This window comes from Electrophorus electricus, chromosome 20, assembly GCF_041902795.1.
Source record: "Electrophorus electricus isolate QZ-2024a chromosome 20, ASM4190279v1, whole genome shotgun sequence".
Taxonomy (NCBI): Eukaryota; Metazoa; Chordata; class Actinopteri; order Gymnotiformes; family Gymnotidae; genus Electrophorus; species Electrophorus electricus.
Genome location: NC_137516.1, coordinates 17,151,934 through 17,171,950, shown reverse-complemented (window position 1 = coordinate 17,171,950; position 20,017 = coordinate 17,151,934). Strand labels below are relative to the sequence as shown.

Here is a 20,017-nt window from a genome sequence, read left to right as displayed (position 1 = left end):
TGCCAAATGATTTATTGACTTGCAATTTGACATATAAATAAACTCACCTAAAAGTGTCACTAGGAGAGAAAATACAAAGAGTAGCATGATGAGATAGATGTGATCTGAGTGAAAGCCAAAGCCGAATAGGATTCATGAGGTTTTCTGCTAAGGTACAGAGCTCCACCCTTACACCACCCCATACTGCTCATCACAATAAGTTTCCCGTGTGATCACACAGGAATCTTAGTGAACCCACATCTTAACTCAGAAGTGTGATATTATCACAATTTAATTCATATCATTATGCCCCTAATGGGAATATAATGTTAAATATTCCACTGTAGTTAGTCTGATGGAGAGGTACTGGAGCACCCTTCATTAATCCATATGGGAAGATGTAAAGGAGAAACGTAGTTCTGGGATTCTGCCGATTCTCCTGAAGATTTGTAGTGCTCCTGTTCTTGGGTTTGTCACACTCTATGATCTGCATTTCTGATGCTCAGCAGTTGCTCTGTATCCTGTCAAATCACACAAATATCAAACTGACCTCCATATGAAAGTGGTGAAAGGTTTTACTTCCTTTTAAAATTGATTTAGATTTGATGAATTGTCAGTTTATTATGGTGCAGGGGAAGGCTTAAGTCACTCACTGTACCTGAAGAAGTGTTAGGAGAGAAAGAACAGAGAGCAGCATGACACAGCTCTGCTCTCACATTAGCTGATGAAAATGATCACAGGACACTGGTCCCTCCTCTAGTTGTACAGTATTACTGCATGTTCTGATTCTCCTTCACACTGTGCAGTTCAGTTTCAGTAACAATGCAAATCTTCATAAAGTCTAACCCCCTGTGGTAGTTTGTTATCATCACAGTGTGGTGATAGTGGAATGTGTTCTGTTGATACATCAAAATGTTCATTAGCTCAGCTGACTATTTTCATTATTATGTTAAAGCAGATTCTCATTATTAAGTTAAATTAGTGTGGATCTAATTACATCATACAAATAATTTAGTCCATTAAAGAAATGCAGTTGGGAAATAGAGTAACAAAAAGTAATTGATGCATATAATCAGTCTAATATCATTCTCAGTTGTTGAATGCGAGATTACATGCAAGATTCCCATTACAGCTTTATGACACCAATGATAATGATATGTTACTATAGGCCATCTAGATATATGATGACGCCTTAATTTTAAATATACAGCGTTCTCTCTTCTGAACATATCATACCTATTTAAGTTTTAATTTTTTAGTGGGAGGTTTTTGTACAGTGTATCTGTGTTTCCTGTCACTGTGGGCTCCATGGCACAGTAGTACAGTGCAGAGTCTGATACTACAGCAGAGGAGATCTGCAGATCCACACGCTTGACACTCTTATGAACGTGAGCAGACAGACGAGGATCAGAATCAGCCGTTTGATTTTCTCCATATTCCATCACTAAAACAATGAACTGAGGCTCTGAATTGGAATATTGGCGATACCACAGCAGATTGCCCACAGATCCAGTGAAGCTGTAGTTACAGGAGAGTGTAACTGTTTGGTCCTCTTTAAAACTGACTGCAGTAGATAAAGAGGTGATGCTGTCCTGTGTGCTGTTACCTGAAAAAGATCTTCAGTTAGTCACACAAACTGATCCAATGCAGATTTATGATTTCTTCAACAGGTTCATATTGAAGGTTGTAACATAATATTTTAACAATACATATTTACATGTAAGCATACATGTAATATATAAACATGTAAGTAAGGGATATATTGTAAATGGAACCAAGTCTTACCTGTGAGTACTGTTAAAAGCATAAATAAAAAGAGAAACATTGTGTAATACTTTGCCGTCTGTCTTAGAAGTAACTTACAAATCTCACATATCTCACATTGACATTCTTTCTGTACATCATACTTCAGTTCCTCCTCCTTTTCCTTTAAGTAACGAGTGAAAGAGCAGGAAGTCCAGTACCAAACCTAAATTATCTGTACCATCCACATGTAGACTCTGGTTTGTTTAGTCTATTTCTGATTATTTGAAATTCAAAGTTTAGATTTTTTTGTTCATTAGAGTTTAGATTACTGGGGACATTTGATTACAGTTAGGAATATCAGATAACCCACATAATAACTCAAAAATCTGATATTATCAGTATTTAATTTAGAATGATAAAAGTATGCTAATTGCCCAAAAGCAAATAACAGCTAAAACAATCAATGTATCTCTCTATTGCACCTCTGATAATAATTTGCAGTTGTATTCAATCCTGTTTCTGATATTTATATTCAATCCTTTTTACTGATATTAAAGCAGAAACCTCCAGATATACATATTATTGTAGAATATGGAACTTCATGTAGAATATAGAACAGCAATATTAACAATATCACTATAGACTGTTCATTCACAGATTATAGTTTTAATTAAGTAAAAAAAAACATGGTTGAGGAATCAATTTAACTTTCTCAAAAATGTCTCCCTGAGACTTTGAGGATGACATAATAAATATTCATAATAACAATATGAAGATAATAAATAATACATGTCATGATTAGTCCCTCCCTGCTTTTCCCTGTCTTGTGTATTTTATTTCCATGCCATAGTTTCATTTTCTCTGCCCCTCGTTTGATTTTCCACACCTGTCCCTCATTTCTAGTCTTGTTAAGTTCATGTATTTAAACCCTGTCTTGTGCCTTTGCTCTTGGTGGTTCATTATGTTTCTTTGAATCTGATCTGCACGTTATGTTTATTTGCTGGTTGAGTTTGTGTTAGGTTCATTGTGTTTGGTTTAATGTCTGGATGATTGAAAGCTCGTCTGTTTCAAAGCCTTCGTTTGTTAGCCTGTTTTGTTATCATAGCCTTCATGTTTCCTAGCCTCTGTTATATCCTGCTTCCCCTGTTTGCCTTCATGTGTTTTGTTCGTTTGATAATGTATCCTTGTACATTCTGTATAGGCTCTATGACCCTGGACTGCCTTAACAACTCTGATTTTGGATTTGCCCATAATAAATCTCGCTCTTCTCCGCATATGCGTCCGCCTCCTTACCGCTCACCGTTACAACAACAATTGACATTGATGTACCAACAGGCTGGCCTATCAACAAACACCAGAGTGAAGTAATTTTTGCAGGTGTTACCACTTACTTGTAATGGGCTTTCTTGTGTGTAACCAGCTGTGGTTTGATGTACAAATACAAAGGAGATTGTCTAGTATTGCATCACTGGGCCCCTACTCTAAGAGTACAGTAGTAAAGAGCTGAATCAGCCAAAGTTGGTTTTGTAACAGTGAGTTCAGTGGAGGTTCTGGTAGTTGCCGACTGGAACCGAGCATGTGGAGAATACAACTCCTGACTCCATGACAGAGTGCTCCATGTCCGCCAAAATGGCTCAGCTATACAGCGTATAATTCATTTGTTCAAGTCCTCTGTGGAAATGTGCAAATGTCAAAGTTTTACAGCTTGGGGAAGGCATCCAAATCTCAGTTGTGTACCTACACTAGTTTATTCTACTAAAGCTTTCTTTGTGTGGGAGGTTTTTGTACAGTGGAGTTGGGTTTCCTGTCACTGTGGGCACCAGGGTACAGTAGTACAGTGCAGAATCTGATACTGCAGCAGAGGAGATCAACAGATCCACTTGTTTCAGATTTTTATCAACACTGGCAGATAGACGCGGTGGGAGAGGTTCACTTTTAGTTCCACTTGGTAAGATATAAAGGAGGAATTCTGGTCTGGATTGTGGATACTGCCGGCACCAGTGGAGATTCTGTACAGTACCATTGAACTCTTTGTAGCTGCAGGAGGGAGTAACATTATCACTCTGAAACACAGCTTCATTGAGGGAAAGTGGATCTATTGGTTCTACCATAGAATCACCTGTCATAGAGAAGAGACCATAAAGATAACAGGTTTAGTTCATGCCATAGTTACATAAGTCTGACTATCACTCTGCTCTTTTAAAACAACACATAATTTAACTAATATTCTACACTTACACTGATGAAATTAGTATAATTTAAACAATTTAGTCTAAACTCACCCTGTGAAAGCCACACACACAGGAGTGTAATGGTGAACATGATGAGTGGTCTTGTCAGAGTGATAATCTGAGATATTTCTTTACTCTTACATCCTTTTATCTCTATAAAGCTTTATGACGCTCCTCCCCACAGCTCTGCGTTAAAAGAGGTCAGTGCCTAAGGCTTAAGTTCAAAGCAATAACTCTGCTAGTCCTGAGGCCTAAATCAGGGAAATGGACACAATAGATCGTGACATGCACTCGCGTTTTCACGCTCTCTGTCTCTCTTTCTCAAACAAACACAGACACACACACGTTCAAATCTGCTAGGCCCAATAGAGGGTCTGTTGAATGTTTGGTTTGTCCATTTTGGACTACTGTAAATAGTCCAGGTGGTATCTGCTGGAAGACAACATGCTCCATATGTAGATATTAAGAACTCATTCAAAGAAAAACAATTATTCATACTTACAGGTGTTTAGACAATAATGAAAACTTGTTTTGTATATTTCATTCCTGGTTATAGATCCCCCTAAATCTTACACACTGTTCTTTAACTATATATATATATATATATATATATATATATATATATATATAGTTTTTTTTATTATTCCTTAGTGAACAGTGTCATGCTTCTCCTGATGTCTTCTGCTGGTAACTTCACTCACACCAATTTATTTCAAATAATAAGCATGTCATACAAAAATATGTTTGTTCAAAGATCTTTTTATGATGTTTAACCACTATACCACCCGAACCCTTTTTTCCAGGTGTAACTAACAGCATTGTGGTTTAGCTGCTTCTCGGGTTCAAAGCAAATATTGTGTATTAGTTTTTGTAAAGGCTCTCAGAGACTTTATATCACTGGGTGCCTAGAGCACAATAGTAGAGAGCTGTGTCTGCCAGAGTTAGTCCACTAATAGTGAGCTGAGTGGATGTGTAAGAGGTAGCTGATGAAAACCGTGGGTCTGATCTGTGCTCAGCAAGAGTACTTGACCGAGCAGGTTTACGCAGTAAATACTGTGGTTTTTTGTTAGGATACTGTCTGTACCAGTAAAGAAGAACATATTGATTAGTTGAATAATATGAACATTCCAGTGTAACAGATTGTCCCTCTTTGTGAAAAACCTCGGTATTCTGTTTCTGGTTTGGTCCGATTTGATCAGCGCAAAACACACCTGTTAGAAAATGCAATAAACATAATTTAATTTTGAATCTGTGGTTCTCAAACAAATTATTCAACCAAATCGATAGCCAGTACCTGATGCCATAATGTAAATCAAGAAGAATTGTGTCTCCATTGTGAATATGATCAAACTGAATCAGCAGTGGGTGTATTGTTGATCTAATGTGGATTATAAATGACATTGCACCAGCATCAATATTACAGTGTGATTTATAAACACTGGGTGTGCCCAACATCAGCGATTATACTCAAAACCAGGATGTAAACACAATATTTAAATAATCCTCACCAAAAATATTAAATGGGGATGATTTGTAGATCAAGCATAGGCTACTTCCTATTTTAGTGAAACGCCTGTATACATGGTACTTACAGTTGTTCAGTGAAAGGCTAACCTTACATCAGAGTGCATTCAAAACATTCATATGAACTGCTCTGCACCAGGAATTTGACCTTTTGAATTAAATGCTGTTTTAATGGATAAGAGTTTGAGAGATCACTTTTAATTCTTAGTAGTTTAGACATAGGATAAAATAATTTGAATATAGCAAACTATTAGATATTTTAAGGAATTTACAGCTGCTATAAAAGTAATTCATTTTAAAAGGACAAAGTTCTTATTGCTGCATCATTAGTGCATCTGTTGCTTGTCACATACATGTAAAGTCCTCAGATCCTTTACTTCAGCTACTAATGTTCTTCACCTGAATACATGAACACAACTGTGTACAGCAAATCATTGGAGTACAACTGAAAGAACTGATCTCATCATGTTCACCACACTTTGAACTGACTTTGTTATTTGTCTGGCACAAGAATGATATTAAAAGAAACATCCGTTTCAAATACAAAAACCCAAGAGTATATCATGGTCTTTACCTCAAATCAAAAGGTCAGTTGTGTGTACAGGCTCATAGCCCACATCAAACCTTGCATCTACCATGACCATGTGGACTCTATCACTCAAGATACCATGGGGGACCAGTACAAACCCAACATGAGTATGTAACTAATAGACAACAAACCCGCTGACTAGTCACAGCTGTCAGTCCTAACTGATAGGAATCAGCCCCCTGTTGCAACATCTTCTGAACAACCTGCAAAATAAAAATGAGAATGCAAAAATACACATAACAGACTCAATATGGCAGTGGCCATAACATCCATATGTTATGGCTTTCAGTAAATGAAACTTTTGTGATTGTAACTCCAATTATTCTTGAATCAAGGCACTAGGAGGTAAAGACACATGAGGTCAGGTGTAAAAGTTTGCAAAATGAAATCTTTATTGCAGTAACATACATTTACCCAACACTTAAGGGTCTTGCTCAGGGGCCCAAGAGTGGTAACTTAATAGTGTTGGGGCTTGAACCAGCAACCAACCGATTAAAAGGCAAGTACTTTAACCACTGAGCCTCCTGCCACCAGCGTGCATAAAAACATCTTAAGTGTCTGGTGATTCAGTGCAGTGTGTGTGGTGTTTAAATGGTGCATCTTCCATGCAGGATGTAACAATTAAGACCAATAAAAGTGAAATAACTCATGAAACTGAATCTTAACTATTCAAACACTGAATTAATTGAACAAATTGGTTAAGAATATTTTCATGTAATATATGTAAAATGTCAGGTAACATTAAAGTTTTGGTGAGACTATTGTTGTTTAACTCAGTCAGAGGTTTTTGCACAGATTACTTTAGTTTCTTGTCACTGTGGGCTGCAGGGCACAGTAATACAGAGCATATATATACATATATCTATACAGTAGATTAAATAATCCCCAAGTACAGGACACATGCCTGCTGTTCCAGTGTTTTCTGTATTTGTGCTTTGCAGTCCTCACTGTCTTATTGAGTTTATACTTCATCCATTTGTATGCACTGAGGTCACTACACCTGCATGTCTCATTCTTTGGCTGTATCGGGTTTTCTGAACTCACTGGAGCACCAGGGTTTGTAGATGTTGTACATCTGATTAATCTGAATCTTCACATGATCTTCTAGAGATTCTGCAGGTTTTAGTTGATTTTGTATGTGTACATTATATACGCTGTGATTAAATATCATAAGCTTGTCATTATATCAATGCTAGTTAATAATTAATTAATTAATTTTGTCCCCTTAACTGTTATATATAATGAAACATTAAAGTGGCTTTGTTTCCCACATCTCATTTTATATATTACAAATACAGAGATCATCATCATCATCATCATCAGGTTTTATTTAGATAGTACCTTCATGATATTCAAGGCTGCTTTTCAAAGTATGTTCTAAAAACTACACGTTCAGGCTTATTTCTGTAGTATGTGTTTTTGTACAGTATAGCTGGGTGTCACTGTGGGCTGCAGGCCCGACCAACTGTGAGCTGCAGGCCAGACTACAGACCATACAGACCAAAAACAAAAAAAAACAACTAATATATATATATATATATATATATATATATATATATATATATATATATATATATATATATATTATGCATGCATATAATATATATATGCATGCCCATAGAATGTATACTTTTTTTTGTTAAAATAAATAAAATATCTGAATGCAATAATTGTGGTATATGTACGTTTTTGGTTCTATTATGTATCATTATTATTTATTATGTATTATGTATTTAGTATTATTGATATTTGAGAAACACAATTTTGTTTTTAAAGAAATCCTTCAATGGCTGTAAATTTCTTCTTGCATTAAAGGAAACCAAGAAATTTATTCACATCTCCACAGGCATTCACAATGAAGTTTATTCACACAGGTTTTTGTACAGTGTAGCTGGGTTTCCTGTCACTGTGGGCTGCAGGGCACAGTAGTACAGTGCAGAGTCTGATACTGCAGCAGAGGAGATTTTCAGATCCACACAATTTTTGTCCTCATTTACTACTGCAGACATTCCTGGTACTGGGGGTTCAGCTTTTTGTTCAAATTTAGCTTCATCAACCAAGTATAGAAACTGTGGTCTGGATCTGGAATACTGACGATACCACAGCAGATAATCAGTTGTAGACGATCCATTCTACCGGCAGGAGAGGGTAACAGGATTTCCTTGTAGGACGTTTACAGTAGAAGACACTGGTTCTATTCCTTCTCCAGAACTATAACCTGCTGAAAAGAGTGAAAGACAAGAGCAATTTAGTGCAATTTAGGACTAGTTCGATTTAGTAAGTGTAAACCCTTCTTTATTATTTGAACTCTTCCCCAGGATGTTCAGTAGAATGTCCAGTAATCATGTGCATCTTACCTAAAATGAGAAACAGAACCCATTGTCCACCAATATATGCCATGACTGATCTGCAGATTCGGTTTCTGCTACACTATCTTCTTTTCTTCAGCTTCCCTTAGACCGACCCAGTGTTACATCACCTGCAGTTTCTAGATGAACTCTGCCCTCTTCTGGAGGGTTTACAGAATTAATCTGTATCACGAGCAAACACTGACAAAGACTGGTCTGTATCATTATCTTCACACAGCACAGAACAGTAATTATAGTATCAACTAATTCCACCACAAACAATTGAACACTGAACTGGTAATTAGGAAATCATGAAAATACATAGAAGCTCTGCATATGTGCTAAAATACTGTTGAATACAAATGTGTCAGTCTGTCTCACCAGAGGTGTTGAAATGATTACAGAATGAAAAATAGGTTTATATGACATTTGATACAAAATTGCAGCAGACAGTGCAAGTATGATAAATACAGACAACATGGCAGCACATGCTATAAACTGAACATAATGTTATTAATAAACTATACGCATATCTATACAGTAGATTAAACAATCCCTAAGTACAGGACACATGCCTGATGTTCCAGTGTTTTCTGTATTTATGTTTCAGTCCTCACCGGCTTATTGAGTGTATAGTTGGTCTTTTTGTATGCACTGAGGTCACTACACCTGCATGTCTCTTCTTTGGCTGTATCTGGTTTCCTGAACTCACTGGAGAACCAGGGTTTGTAATTCAGATTAATCTGAATATACACATTATCTTCTAGAGATTCTGCAGTGTTTGGTTGATTTGTATGTATATGCGATGTACACTATAGTTGAACCATATGTAGCGGTTTTAACACTTTAATAAATCACAGTTGATATGGTTCATTGGAGCACCACCCTGATTAACAAGGAAATGCCCTGTTTTTAACTAATTTATTAATGATTAATCATTCTTAACTCATGAAAGTTACCATTTCGATAACGTGACTATTTTTTGTCTACCAAAAACTAAAGCATATGGTCAGGATGTGAATATGGCCCTCATTCACACTCAAAATATATGATATTCATCACTAAAGTAACTTCATGATGCCTGAAAACTTGATACATGTTCTAAAATAAATAATAAACTAAAAATTAATTGTTCTTGGATGCTATAAACAAATAGTTCAGTCAGAAAGGCTGATTGACTGGGCTATGTTGGAAGCCATTCTCAGTATTTGCAAAACTCACTGCCACAATAAATGGATTTTGGATTAATGCAGTCCTTCATTGAATAGACTAATCTTTGTTTGTCACGTTATGGCCCCTCCCTCTCCTGAAACGTCTTCGTGTGTTCGTCTGTTGCCAGGCCCTCTCATGTCGTCCACCTGTTCTGAATTATGTGTAATTGTTTTGTGTGTATATATGTCTCCTGTGTTGTAGTATGCATTGCTGGTGTTTGAAATATATATAAGTCGAGCGTGTTGTGTTAAACGTATCGCAGGTGTATAAACAATAAATGTCTGTTTGATAAATGTCTGTCGTGCCTCTTCCCCACATCCTATTTGCCTCAAAGCGTCACCTTGTTGTTGTGTTGCTTGGCAAAAAAGGCTTGTTATCAGACTACATTGCCTGGTGCAATAATGGTTTATTGTGAATATTGTTAATAATAAATTAAATCATTTATTGAGGACTGGTGTATTTTGTCAAATGGTTTTGGTGGTTATCTTCATTATCCACTATCTTCTCTGTCTCTCTTTCTCAAGCACACACACACACGCACACACACACACACACATAGGTTCAAATCTGCTAGGCCCAATAGAGGGCCTGGGCCTAAATTTAATTACTTGGATCTTAAATAATTATAGGACAAATAGTGATGATTAAGAAGATTAAGCAGTGATGATTAATATTAATACACAATTAGCTTTTTTTTTCCAAGAAAGGGAAATATCAAATATAAATATGAAAAGAGGCCCAGGGCCTAAGGCTTAAGTTCTATGCAATAACTCTGCTAGTCCTGAGGCCTAAATCAGGAAAACAGATACAGTAGAACATTATATGCACTCATGCTCACTCACTCACTCACTCACTCTCTCTCTCTCTCTCTCTCTCTCTCTCTCTCTCTCTCTCTCTCTCTCTCTCTCTCTCTCTCTCTCTCTCTCTCTCTCTCTCTCACACACACACACACACACACCCCACAACAGCACACTCACATAGGCTCAAATCTGCTATGCCCAATATAGGGCCCGGGCCTAAATTTAATTATAAATAATGACAAGAGAAAAGTGATGATCAAACAGATATTAATACACTATGAGGTTTGTTTTCAAGAAAGGGGGAGTTGATAAGAGATGAGAAGGTAAGAAAGAGGACCATGATTGGAGGAATGACACTTCCTCCAGATAATAAAATAAGAGAAAATCATCACTGGAGGATAGAACTCCCTGAGGGGGGAGAAAAGAAGGATTAAAGAAGAATTCTAACTTAAGGATTAAGTTGTTCTTGAGGCTCCATTGTTGTATACAAATGGTGTCTGTGAAGTTCATCTGTTTTTCTCTACCATCCTGGCTGACTCTCATTGCCTGCTGAGTTGGATTTAATTTTTTGCATTCTTCACCTCACTAGTGCACCAACTGTAAACTAGTTTGATTAAAAATCTTACAATGCTGGTAGCAATTAGATATTTTTCACACTAGCAAGACTACAGTTTTTCAAAAACCTGAGGATATGACATTGACATTTGGAAAATGGGGAATTGTGTTGGCAGATATGCCCATGAAGATGTTCTTGCTAAAGCTACCAAACAAAAAATTGTATTTAGATTGCTTTGTTAATTACCTGTCAATCAGAAAACAGGCAACTAAATATGATCTTTCATATTTCAAAATTGGGGTTCTTAATCTTCTCACAATGCAAAAAGTTTAACTACCACATCTTCCATCCAAGCAATGACTTCAACATAAAAGTGCTAGAAGCATTCTTTAGTGTGAATGTTTGGTTTGCTCATTCTGGACTAGTGTAAAAAAATGTAGCCAACAGCAACTTCTCTGTGGGAGGATAGAGGAGTACCATTGTACACAAAACCAGGAAGTAATCACAATATTTAAATAATCCTCACCAAAATGATTAAATTGGTATGATTTGTGGACTGAACATAGGCTACTTCCTATTTTAAGCAAATACCAAGGTACATGGTACTTGCAACTTACTCAGATTAAACCTCACCACAGTGTGCATTCAAAACATTCATATAAACTGCTCTGCACCTGCAAGTGACCTTCTGAATCAAATGCTGATTTAACGGAGAAGAGTTTGGTGTGAGAGATCACACACAAACACACAAACAAACAAACAAACACACACATACATTAAATTCGTGTGTGGAGAGGGGAGGACTGGAACACAGAGAGGTTATGAAATCCACTCACTGTGGGAAACCTCCAGATAGACATCCATATAGATACTCCAGATACACATTCATGTATATACTCCACATACACATCCATCACATCCATACACAGCACTGGGATATTAACAACACCACTGTACTGTATACTGTTCCTGCAAATATAGTTTAGTTAAGAAAACAAACAAACAAAAAAAAAATTGGCATCACTCTATTAAATACTTTGTCATTGGCTGAATGATGATATAGCAGTAACAATACTGAATATCAATATGAAGATAATCAATAACATTTCGCATGGAACTTAAGAATGAGAGTGAGTTGGGATCTATCAAAATCCTGACCTATCAATGAACACTAGAATTAAGTAGTTTTTTTGTGTTACCACATGCTTGTAATGGGTTTCCTTGTTTGTAACCAGCTGTGGTTTGATGTACAAATACAAAGGAGATTGTGTAGTATTGTTTTCTACAGCCTCTCAGAAACTTTGCATCACTGGGCCCCTACTCTAAGAGCACAGTAGTAAAGAGCTGAATCTGCCAAAGTTTGGTTTTGTAATGGTGAGTTCAGTGGAGGTTCTGGTTGTTGTTGACTGGAACCGAGCAGGTGGGGCAGACCCAGATCCACTCCTTAACCGAGCACCTTTCCGCACTAAAAACTGAGATGCTTGGTGAGGATGTTTTCTGTACCAGTAAAGATAAACATATTCACTGCTTGGTTCATATGAACAGCTAAGTTTTACAGACTCTTCCTATGCAATATTCAAGATTTCTTCTTTTGGTCCAATTTGGTCTTCACAAAATATACCTGTAAATGAAATTTAAAAGATCATATTTTACAGTTCTAACAATTTTCCTTCAATGGATTATATGATTATGTGTTTATGAGTATTTCCTCTTGAACCTTCACATACCTGATACTAAGGTGAGGATGAGGAGTGCTCTCTCCATGATGAATAAAGACCCTCCTGTTTTTCTACTTTGTGTTTTTATGAGGCTCTCTGCAGGGGAAACTGTTATGACCGATGAAATGTATTCATGTAAGGAACTGTTTTTATGATATTGCGTCCTGCAATCACAATGTGCTCTGAAGCAAAGTAATATTTTGTAACACAAAGAGCCTTATTGCCTTTGGACCTTGTATTTGCATATTTACCTTCTATGTGTGTTTGCCCCTGTCACTACCTTCCTGTGTGTGTGTGTGTTTATATAAACTATATGGACAAAAGTATTGGGACACCTACATATTACAGCTACAGCCACTTTTATGACATCCCATTCTAAATCCAGACAATAAAATGAAGTCACTGCTTTGCAGCTGTAATAGCATCCACTCTTCTGGGAAGGCTTTCTACAAGATTTTGTAATGTGTCCATGGAAACCTTTGCCCATTTATTCACAAGTATTTAGAGAGTAGTATTTGATTAATTTTACTGTCAACTTTTTAAATGAATGGAGCACATGTGAAAATATGTAATATACTGTAATAACAGTATGTAATATAAAACTGGGACAGATATGGAAGCTGTTTAATAATGTTATTGGTATTCATTAAATTTTGCAGAGCAATGGATATTATTTTTAGGCTACTACAATTTTCAACTGTCAGGTGATGAAGCACAACTGCAGCTAGTAATGTGTGTGTGTGTGTGTGTGTGTGTGTGTGTGTGTGTGTACAAGAATCCTTATTAATGCTTCTTACAAATTAAGTAACAATATACTTTAGTTACTCTTCATCACAAAAGAAAACTAATGTCATTGCATTTTAACAAGAATGTGGGCAGTGAAGTGTGAGCATCAAATATATTTTCGTTGTTTTAGAATAAAAATAAATTAATTAATCTCACCCCCATTCTCCTTTTGGTGCTTTCTGATACATGATTTAAAAATTCATTTTTTGTCAATATTAGACATGCAGAAACTTACAGAGTGCTGCCACCTTTTGACAGGTGGCTTACTTACAATTTAAAGGAATAACACATTCTCAGGCAATAAACATATATAGATGCAAGCTCATAGAATGTATATTGTTTTTGTTAAAATAAATATCAGGAAAACTTTATTTGTGTTATCAGTAAGTTTACCCTTTTTAGTTCTATTATGTTTTATTATTTAGTATGTATTAGGTGATTAGTATGATTGAAATTTGACAAACACAAGTGTCTTTTTTTTTTTTTTTGAAAATCCTTATTCTCCCTCATTCAATGGCTTTAAATTTCCTCTTGCATTAAAGCAAACCAAGAAATGTATTCACATCTCCAAAGGCATCCACAATGAAATATATTCAAACAGATTTTTGTACAGTGAATGATGTTTTCCTGTCACTGTCGGCCGTAGGGTACAGTAGTACAGTGCAGAGTCTGATACTGCAGCAGAGGAGATTTTCAAATCCAAACGCTTGACACTCTTATAAACGTGAGCAGACAAACGAGGATCAGAATCAGCTGTTTGATTTTGTCCATATTCAGTCACTAAAACAATGAACTGAGGCCATGAATTGGAATATTGGCGATACCACAGCAGATTGTTCGCAGACTGAGTGAAGCTGTAGTTACAGGAGAGTGTAACTGTTTGGTCCTCTTTAAAACTGACTGCAGTAGATAAAGAGGTGATGCTGTCCTGTGTGCTGTCACCTGAAAAAGATCTTCAGTTAGTCACACAAACTGATCCAATGCAGATTTATGATTTCTTCAACAGGTTCATATTGAAGGTTGTAACATAATATTTTAACAATACATATTTACATGTAAACATTTGTAATATATAAACATGTAAGTAAGGGATATATTGTAAATGGAACCAAGTCTTACCTGTGAGTATTATTAAAAGCATAAATAAACAGAGAAACATTGTGTAATACTTTGCCGTCTGTCTTAGAAGTAACTTAGAAGTCTCACATTGACATTCTTTCTGTACATCATACTTCAGTTCCTCCTCCTTTTCCTTTTAGTAACCAATGAAAGAGCAGGAAGTCCAGTACCAAACCTAAATTATCTGTACCATCCACATGTAGACTCTGGTTTGTTTAGTCTATTTCTGATTATTTGAAATTCAAAGTTTAGATTTTTTTGTTCATTAGAGTTTAGATTACTGGGGACATTTGATTACAGTTAGGAATATCAGATAACCCACATAATAACTCAAAAATCTGATATTATCAGTATTCAATTTAAAATGATAAAAGTATGCTAATTGCCCAAAAGCAAATAACAGCTAAAACAATCAATGTATCTCTCTATTGCACATCTGATAATAATTTGCAGTTGTATTCAATCCTGTTTCTGATATTTATATTCAATCCTTTTTACTGATATTAAAGCAGAAACCTCCAGATATACATATTCTTGTAGAATATGGAACTTCATGTAGAATATAGAACGGCAATATTAACAATATCACTATAGACTGTTCATTCACAGATTATAGTTTTAATTAAGTAAAAAAAAACATGGTTGAGGAATCAATTTAACTTTCTCAAAAATGTCTCCCTGAGACTTTGAGGATGACATAATAAATATTCATAATAACAATATGAAGATAATAAATAATACATGTCATGATTAGTCCCTCCCTGCTTTTCCCTGTCTTGTGTATTTTATTTCCATGCCATAGTTTCATTTTCTCCGCCCCTCGTTTGATTTTCCACACCTGTCCCTTCATTTCTAGTCTTGATGAGTTCATGTATTTAAACCCTGTCTTGTGCCTTTTCTCTTGTTGGTTCATTATGTTTCTTTGAATCTGATCTGCAAGTTTATGTTTATTTGCTGGTTGAGTTTGTATTAGGTTCATTGTGTTTGGTTTAATATCTGGATGATTGAAAGCTCATCTGTTTCAAAGCCTTCGTTTGTTAGCCTGTTTTGTTATCTTAGCCTTCATGTTTCCTAGCTTCTGTTATATCTTGTTTTCTCTGTTTGCCTCTGTGTGTTTTGTTCGTTTGATAATGTATCCTTGTCCACTCTGTATAGGCTCTATGACCCTGGACTGCCCTAACGACTCTGATTTCGGATTTGCCCATAATAAATCTCGCTCTTCTCTGCATATGCGTCCGCCTCCTTACCGCTCACAGTTACAACAACAATTGACATTGATGTAACAACAGGCTGGCCCATCAACAAACACCAGAATGAAGTAATTTTTGCAGGTGTTACCATATACTTGTAATGGGCTTTCTTGTTTGTAACCAGCTGTGGTTTGATGTACAAATACAAAGGAGATTGTCTAGTATTGCATCACTGGGCCCCTACTCTAAGAGTACAGTAGTAAAGAGCTGAATCTGCCAAAGTTGGTTTTGTAGCAGTGAGTTTAGTGGAGGTTCTGGTAGTTGCCGACTGGAACCGAGCATGTGGAGAATACAACTCCTGACTCCATGACAGAGTGCTCCATGTCTGCCAAAATGGCTCAGCTATACAGTGTATAATTCATTTGTTCAAGTCCTCTGTGGAAATGTGCAAATGTCAAAGTTTTACAGCTTGGGGAAGGCATCCAAATCTCAGTTGTGTACCTACACTAGTTTATTCTACTAAAGCTTTCTTTGTGTGGGAGGTTTTTGTACAGTGGAGTTGGGTTTCCTGTCACTGTGGGCACCAGGGTACAGTAGTACAGTGCAGAATCTGATACTGCAGCAGAGGAGATCAACAGATCCACTTGTTTCAGATTTTTATCAACGCTGGCAGATAGACGCGGTGGGAGAGGTTCACTTTTAGTTCCACTTGGTAAGATATAAAGTAGGAATTCTGGTCTGGATTGTGGATACTGTCGGTACCACTGGAGATTATGTACAGTACCACTGAACTCTTTGTAGTTGCAGGACAGAGTAACATTACCACCCTGAAGCACAGCTTCATTGAGGGAAAGTGGTTCTATTGGCTCTGCTATAGAGTCACCTGTCATAGAGTAGAGACCATAAAGATAACAGGTTTAGTTCATGCCATAGTTACATAAGTCTCTCTATCACGCTGCTCTTTTAAAACAACACATAATTTGACTCATATTCTACACTTACACTGATGTAATTAATATAATTTAAACAATTTAGTCTAAACTCACCCAGTGAAAGCCACACACACAGGAGTGTAATGGTGAACATGAGTGGTCTTGTCAGAGTGATAATCTTCTGAGATATTTCTTTACTCTTATAACCTTTTATCTCTATAAAGCTTTATGAAGCTCCTCCCCACAGCTCTGCGTTAAAAGAGGAGTGAGTGAAAGCCAAAGCTGAAAGGGATTCATGTAGTTTTCTAGTGAGGTAGAGAGCTCCACCCTTACACCACCTCACACTGATAATCACAATATGTTTCTCTCAAGATCCATTTGTTCCCAGTTAGGAATAGCAGGTAACCCACATCCTAACTCAAAAGTATGATATCATCATTATTAAATTTAGAACGACAAAAGCTAATAATACACTAAAATAAATCAATGTACCTCTGTAAAGCACCTCTGATAATAATTTGCACTTAAATTCAAGCTTTTTTTCTGATATTACAGAAGCCTCCAGATATACATTCTTATAGCATAGAGAATATGGAAGAGCAATATTAACAATATCACTGTAGACTGTTCACAGAGTATAGTTTTAATTAAGGAAAAAAGCTGCTGGAATCAATTTATCTTTCTCAAAAAAGTCTCCCTGTAAGAATGATGACATCATAAAAAAATGTGGTCTTCACAAAATATACCTTTAAATGTAATTTAAAAGATTATATCTTAGAGTTCTTCGAACAATTTTCCTTGAATGGATTATATTATTATGTGTTCCTTCTTTAATCATCACATACCTGATAAGGTGATGATGAGCAGTGCTCTATCCATGATGAATAAAGACTCCTGTTTTGTGTTTTTGTGAGGCTCTCAAAGAAAGCCTCAAAGAGCGCCTTATTGGCTTTTGTGCCTCATATTTGCACATTTACCTTCTATGTGTGGTTGTCCCTGTCACTACCTTCCTGTGTGTGCATTTATATAGACTATATGGATAAAAGATCTGGGACAAATACAGATTACAGCAACAGCTACTTTTATGATATCCCATCTTAAATCTATAGCTATTAATATAGAGTTGGTCACTGCTTCGCAACTGTAACAGTATCCACTCTTCTGGGAAGGCTTTCTACAAGATTTAGGTATGTGTCCATGAAATGTATGCCCATTCATCCACAAGTACTTAGATAAAAGTATTCGATTAATTAACTATCAACGTTTTAAATAAATGGCTAGTAACGTGTGTGTGTGTGTGTCTGTGTGTGTATACAGAATCTTCATTCACGCTTGTTACAAATTAAATAACAATATATATTAGTTGCTCTTCATCGGAAAAGAAAACTAATGTCATTGCATTATTACCAAAATGTTTGTAGTGAAGTGTGAGCACCATATACATTTTCATTGTTTTAGAAAAAACAATAAATTAATTAATCTCACCACCATTCTCTTCTGATACAATCCTGATTTAAAACTTCATTTTTTGGCACTATAAGATATGCAGATACCGACAGAGTGCTGCCACCTTATGGCAAGTGGCTTACATACAATTTCAAAGAATTTCAAATTATCAGGGAATAAAAACAAATAGATGCATACTCATGGAATATATATATATATATATATATATATATATATATATATATATATATATATATATATATATATATATATATATATATATATATATATATATTTTAATAATTAAAATATCTGAATACATTATTTGTGGTATCTGTAAATTTGACATTTTTAGTCCTATTATGTATTATGTCTACATTGAGATTTGACAAACAAGTTTTGTTTTTGGTTTTTTTGGGGGGGGGTTTAGAAAAATTTTAGTTCTCTTCATTCAATGGCTTTACATTTCTTCTTGCATTAAAATAAACCATACACATCTATCTATTCACATCTCCAGAGAAATCCACAATGAAGTTTATTTCTACAGGTTTTTGTACAGTGAATGAAGTTTTCCTGTCACTGTGGGCGGCAGGGCACAGTAGTACAGTGCAGAGTCTGATACTGCAGCAGAGGAGGTTTTCAAATCGAAATGCTTGACACTCTTATGATTGTGGGCAGACAGACGAGGATCAGAATCAGCTGTTTGATTTTGTTCATATTCCATCACTAAAACGATGAACTGAGGCTCTGAATTGGAATATTGGCGATACCATTGCAGATTGTCCACAGACCCAGTGAAGCTGTAGTTACAGGAGAGTGTAACTGTTTGGTCCTCTTTAAAACTGACTGCAGATGATAAAGAGGTGATGCTATCCTGTGTAGTGTCACCTGAAGAAGATCTTAAGTTAGTCAGTTAAACAGTGTCACACAAACTGATCCAATACAGATTAATGATTACTCCTTAACTGGTTCATACTGAGAAGAGTAACATAATATTTAACAAAACATAAATATTTCTAACAGGTAAACATATGTAATATATAAAAATGTAAATAATGGATATATGGTAAATGGAACAAAAGTCTTACCTGTGAGTACTGTTAAGAGCATAAATAAACATAGAAACATTGTGTTAAACTTTGCCCTCTGTCTTATAAGTAGCTTAGAATTCTCACTGACAATCTTTGTGTACATCATACTTCAGCTCCTCCTTTTTCCTTTTAGTAACCAGTGAGAGAGCAGGAAGCCCAGCAAAAAAGACAAATTATCTAGAACATCCACATGGCTCACATTGTTTCCTCCATTTCTGATCATTTAAGATTCAAAGTTTAGATTTTTTTTGTGTGGTAGATTTTAGTTTCCTGAAGACTCCAAAGGGTACTGGTGAATTATTTGTGTCCTGTGGTCTAATCTCAAATCATAGAGCCATGGTCTAAGTAATCTGGGATTTTTGTTTTGGAGTTGGTCAAACAGACTCATACAGTGCACTATGCACTTTCAAAGTGATTATTGTATGTTTTATTTTATTTTGTATCACTTCCTGTGTTCAGTTTCTGTTATGTAGCCTTTAAGTCTCTCTGGTGGCACCTGTGTTGCATGGGGCAGGATCACAGGCCTCATCACTGACAGGCTTATATGAGGTTGTTAATATTGATATTAACTATTAGTTAATATTTATTTAAAATGTTGATGTTGCATGATACTCTTTGAGCTTAAAAAAACAAAACAAAACAAAAAAAAATTTTTGCAGGTTTTCTGGAGGATGTTCCTGCAGAAATGCATGCTTTTTGAGCATGGTATATTGTATTTGCTTTATTTGTCTAATTATGGAGGGAATCATG

General features: G+C 35.9%; 1 long non-coding RNA gene across 1 annotated transcript; it reads right to left on the bottom strand.

The window, feature by feature from the left end:
* Positions 1-7,914: 7,914 nt before the first annotated feature.
* On the bottom strand, positions 7,915-8,498 carry LOC118242949 (uncharacterized). The gene is made up of 2 exons (XR_014118946.1): positions 8,427-8,498; positions 7,915-8,290 (listed from the first exon to the last, which is right to left on the bottom strand). It is a non-coding gene; the product is annotated as an uncharacterized LOC118242949 (long non-coding RNA).
* Between the last annotated feature and the right edge of the window lie 11,519 nt (positions 8,499-20,017).